This window comes from Pectinophora gossypiella, chromosome 18, assembly GCF_024362695.1.
Source record: "Pectinophora gossypiella chromosome 18, ilPecGoss1.1, whole genome shotgun sequence".
Taxonomy (NCBI): Eukaryota; Metazoa; Arthropoda; class Insecta; order Lepidoptera; family Gelechiidae; genus Pectinophora; species Pectinophora gossypiella.
This window is the reverse complement of record NC_065421.1, coordinates 12,219,847-12,225,846: the sequence shown is the minus strand read 5'-3', so window position 1 is coordinate 12,225,846 and position 6,000 is coordinate 12,219,847.

Genomic DNA, 6,000 nt, shown 5'->3' with positions numbered 1-6,000 from the left:
ATATAGGCTGTGTATGTTATGTATGTATGTATATGTAAGGTTACTGACTGATCAAAAATCACCAGTCCAGTGTTAAAGTTATTATTGAGTCGCCGCCGCAGTTGGAAGAACGCTTGACTCTCATTATAATGTTGCAGGTTTGAATCCCAGCACAGGGCTAAACCATTTATTTAAAAAAAAAAAAAATTTTATCTCGTTGCTCAGCGGTGAAGTAAAACATCATGAGGAAACCCACAGTCCCAAGAAATGTGAGTTGACCGGTTTTCCCTTCTCGGGTTGGTAAAAAACTGGACCTGTGAAATTGTCAGGTCAGGTAAGCGGACCCTGGGGAAACGGGATAACACTAGGGAAACGTTTGTGTCGGCGTCAAAGGCTTCTGATTAGCGGTGAAGTAAAACATCGTGAGGACAACCCACATTCCCGAGAAATGTCCCTTGACCGGCTTTTCCTTTGCAGGTTGGTAAAAAACTGGACCTGTGAAATTGTCAGGTTAGGTAAGCGTAGCCTGGGAAAACGGGATAACGCTATAGGGAAACGTTTGAGTCGGCGCCTAAGGCTTCTGATATCATTCATCTAACTTTATGCTATATTTCTTAGCGTCGTTTCTTTACGTGGTAAAAATGCCTTAATCGACTTACATAGGCTACAAAATAAACATAAGGCTACTACTTACTTATTGATTTCAACCTTCACTCGTATGTTTCGCTCTGAGAAATGATTCCCGCCTGTCATTGATTAATGGTTTCAAGTCAAATTAGAAGGTTTGCCTTACGCAAACCCCTGCGTTTGTCGTTTGCTAATCTGAATTATATCAAGAGAACAATACAGCAATGTTACACACTGTAGTTATGCTATTGAGGCAATCCAGGCTGATTGTATAGAGATAGTATTGTACGAGTTATTCGGAGTTGGTACACCAAACACTTCAGGACCCCGATACCGACCCCGCCGGCGTGGTCGACGATTTCCCTTATTCAGCGCTTATCGCTATCGACCCACTAGGGTCCATTAATTCTTTCAAATATTTTTCCTCTCAGACGACGCCCTGAGCCGAGGTTCGCGCCCAACTGGGCACCCTCAGGCCTGTTGTCTTAAACGTTGTACCGGGTGAGAGCCTTCAGCGCTCCCCATGTGTCCGGCCAAGTATTTAATGCCATCTGCGGCAAATCTACAATAAGTCACATCAAAAAAAAATGGGAGTTGAGACACTAGCTAATATATTAAGAGAGTTGGTCATTGGAGTCCTTTAAAGGGCAAGTCAAGGCGCATTTCCTTACTTCTATTTTCTCTTCATATTAATAATCTATCTACTCCTTTTCTTCTATAGTATATAGTAGTTGAAGTATTGACATTTATTTATTATAACAATTATATGTGTATGTAATTTCCATATCTCGGGCCTATGGAGTCCCGGACTTTTGGAAGGCGTGCGTAGGGCCGAAGCTAACACGTAGAGGCCTCTTGAGACAATTTAATCTAAATGTATGTGTATTATTATTATGTAGTTTATTTACTGTAGTAAGTTGTCTTTGATTACTTGTGGCTCTGCCCACCCCATTAGGGATAACGGGCGTGAGTTTATGTATGTATGTATGTATGTATGTAGTTTATTTACTCGTAAGTGTATCTATCTTTGTATTTTATTTTTATACGTACAAGTATTATTACCATGCTGCACTATCCCGCTACATTACATAATATTAAATATCTCCTATACTTAAAGGTTGTCTGAAAGAGATTGCTACTTAGCAATAAGGCCGTCTATTGTATTTTGTATTTTCCTGTTTGTGCAATAAAGTGTTTGTTATGTTATGTTATGTATCGGCTGGAAAGAAAGCTAGTGGTAGCGTGGTTTGATACTGGTGTTAGACTGATTTGTAAATTCATAGGTCTCATAGAACCTGACAGAGGACAGCAGTAACTGTCAATACCATTCAGAGGCGGAGGATAGGAGTCCTAGTACGGCTTTGAAATAGACTACTTTGGGCGACATCCCACGTCGCGTCAGAGTACTGCGGGGCGGAAGGCAAGAGGGAACCGCTCCATTTTTCCCCAAAAAAGAAGCATACAAAAAAGTAGTAGTTGGAGAATGCTACACCGACAAGAGATTAAGATCATAATTTTTGACGATTAAAACCAGCTTGTCTATTGCGAGGGTAACAAAAATCAAATCGGATATTTTTCAAAAACGCGCTTAAGTACTTTGAAATAGTCATATAGCGATGGTGGATGTCCTCAATAAATTGACTTTCCTCAGCATAAGCCGCAATATATGTGTTTTTATTTACCTCAGCAGAGAGACATGTTTTCTCAAATAGCTGAGTAACTTCAGCCCTGCAAGTCACGATTGATCAATCAATATTAATATCCATTGTCCACCGGTGTTCAATCAGTTGACATCAATCAGGTTCACATCGAAAACAATGTTATTGTATTCACCTCAGTGGATTTTTTTTCTTCCTATACCCTGACAAAGCAGTATTCCGCAGAAAATATTTAGAGGAAAGTTACTATCAGAAATCAGAATCATTTATTCAACGTAATTATTATGGATAAACTTGTTGAAGATCAATGTAACTTTTTTGAATTTACGTCACTTCGCAAGGTGTTATGGTTGAAAAGAAGAAATGACAAGAAACTGCAACAGCAACACATCTTTTAAATCAATGAGGGAACACATTATAAGTTATTTAATAACCAGAGGAACACATTCAATACCAGACATTTTTATCATTTAGGTAGTCATTAATTAATCTTGTAAGTAATAAGCTTTTTTACATAAAGTAAGCTTCATCTTTTTCTTTATTTAAGAGCTGCGCTCTTGTCGGTGGAGTAATCGCCATTACTCCATAGTTAGGGCGTGTAGAACGGTGGTTGCCCCAATCGCCTTCCGTTCCGCAGTACACCGACCAATTTCTCAATCGGTGATGTTCTAGCTAGAGCCTTACCATAAGCTTCATATGAGCTTTAAATTTATTATCTGACAAATTTAAAATATTATCTGGTATTTTATTGTAAAAACGTATACATAACCCCAAAAAAGATGGATTTAGTTTACTTAATCTAGAAATGTTAAAGTTACTGTATCCCCGAAGGAATGCAGAGATGTATAGTATACACAATTGGGTCGTGTAAGGTTCAAAATAAATTATGATATTCTGAATACTAAATAAGGACAGATCTAGAACTAACGAAAAGCATTCTTTTATCTATTCAACTTATTTATGAATTTTTGTGGGTCCGTTTTTAATTCGAAGTGTCATATTGTATACTTTTATGCACATGTTCTATGGGCAATCCAAACAAAGTGTAGTTCTTGGACAGTAATCTGTTTCTCCGGCCAAGTAGTTAATGCCATCTGCGGCAAATCTACAATAAGTCACGTCAATAAAAAGGACAGTAATCCCTTGCCAGTTTGGCGTGTGGTAGCTGTCTCCTTTTACGATTAGGTAATATCAGCATGATGTATTGTATATCGATATTGTACCTAATGGACAATAAATACAACATACATTGTTTTAAGCTTACGAGATTATTATTATAATATTATCATAATTTCAATAGGGAAGACGGGTTCAAATTATCGAGCATGTGGAATCCAGTAGGTGTTGTAAAAAGCTTGAAACGGCCTAATGTGGTGACAAAACGTGAGGACACAGTGATTGCGGTTTGTCATAGTGAGTTTAGTGCGAGTTCTGATGGTTCCGAACATTCCGATATCAAAAACATAATCAAGCAGCAAAGAAAGAGGGTAGACAGATATGTCTGCCCGTAAAAAATATGGATCTACCTACTCCACTCCAATCTCATCAGTCATACCGTGATCATAGCACTTGCAACAGTGTCGAAATATCGGGAGTCTCATATCCCCATTTGAACGCGGTAAGAACCCGTTATTATGTGCTTAAATACAACATAGTCAAATGATTCGTGGTAGTCGTCGAGCTTTTTTAAAAACTAAACTTAACTTACACGTCTGATCGACGGAGCTCTACAATAGAATCTGAACTTATTACTAGCTTAATTAAAAAGGTAGCCTCATATACGTAGGCGGTCTGTTCTTGGAATGTCAACCGTTGCTTAGTTGCACATCCTGTTTTTGTTATGACTTTGAATTCCTTTGACAAAGTGCTGACAACAGCCTACGCATTAAGAGGAGGTGACAATGTTGGGTCCTCTACCTTGTATGGTGCACATGACTACATTAATAGAAAACGACTACTTAAGTATTCAGAAAGCAGATCACAATACCCCTTAGGTAGTTCCACGGCAGTCGCGTTCTATAAACTCGCAGTCTTTTGACAAGATGCCTACACTCACACACTTACATAGGCTGGAAAATTCTGGTGCTAGAAGTGTCTAGTTACATTTTTTTTTTGACGTGACTTATTGTAGATTTGCAGCAGATGGCATTAACTACTTGGCCGGACAAATAGGGAGCGCTAAACACTCTCACTCGGTGCAACGTTTAAGAGAACAGGCCTGAGGGTGCCCAGTTGGGCGCGAACCTCGGCTCAGGACGTTGTCTGAGAGGAAAAATATTTGAAAGAATTAATCGAGCCTAGTGGGTCGATAGCGATAAGCGCTGATTGGGGGAAATCGTCGACCACGCCGGCGCGATCGGTATTGGGTCCTGAAGTGTTTGGTGTCCCGAGCTGATTGGCTGCCTCTATGGCTAGGCTAGTTACACAGGAACATAACTAAGGCCACACATATGACCTGAATTTTTTTACGATGCACCGCGCAGGGCGGTGTTCGTGTGTTAAGCATCAGCGGATTACATACCTTGTCGACCGCTTCACTCGCCAACCGCTACACTACTCAGGAAGAACACCTTAAAGATCACCTTAATTACACAAATGTTATTAGGACAGCCTCCGTGGCCTAGCCTAAGTGTCCTTTAAAAAGTATTGCCACATCCAGCGAACCATATGTCTCCCACCGAAGTTTTAACGAGGCAGGATTCGGTACTGATATTTTGGACTCTACGTACGGAACTGGAAATTAGTTTGTGACTCAATTTGTGTGCATGACACACAAATTGTGAAGGCTAAATTAAATGTGTAGCGTATTCTGAGTTGCATGACATCTGCTGACTTTTCGTTAGGAACTTTGGTTTTGAATGGATCAACTTTTCGCTCGGGTTCGCACGGACGAAATAGTATTAAGAGGACTGATTTATGCATTTGGATTATGAATTTATACTTAACTGTTTTTTTTAATAAGCTTTTATTGCGTATGACGATTGAATAAAGTGAACGTTAGGATCGCTTATATAGTATCACATATCTTAACTAGCTTTTGCCCGCGACTTCGTCCGCGTGGCGTGTTATAAAAGAGAGATCTTTGTGTGTGTGGGAGTGCATATCAAATTTCATCTAACTTATGCAGTTTAGATTTTTTCATACAATTTTTTTTCCCGCTAATTCTCATTTTTCAAACTACAGCCATAACTAAACTTTATATTTACTAAGGTATACATGCATGCTAGATTGAAAACATCTATCTTACGCGGTTTCGATTTTTTCATACAATTTTTTTCCCGCTAACTCCCGTTTCCGTGGGAATTTTACAATATCCTGTTGCAACTAAGCTTTATGTTAACTAAGGTATGTGCATGCCAAATTTCAAGCGTCTAACTTAAGCGGTTTAGATTTTTCATACAAAAGGATTTTCCCGCTAATTCCCGTTCCCGTGAGAATTCCGGGAATTCCTTTCTTAGTGCACCTCTACGGTACCTAAGCTACGTCCCTTCCAAATTTCAAGTGCCTACGTTTAGCCGTTTAGGCTGTGCGTTGATATGTCAGTCAGTCAGTTTCTCCTTTTATATATTTAGATAAAATATATGCAGAAAGATTGTACGCATTTTTAGCTAAAAAGTACAATGTACCTCTACAATGTAGGTATGTCGTCAATTGTAGGTACTTACTGTTAATTTTTAAATTGCTGCTCAATGTATCATTTTAGACCCTTTGTGCCTGGCAACGGAATACATTATAT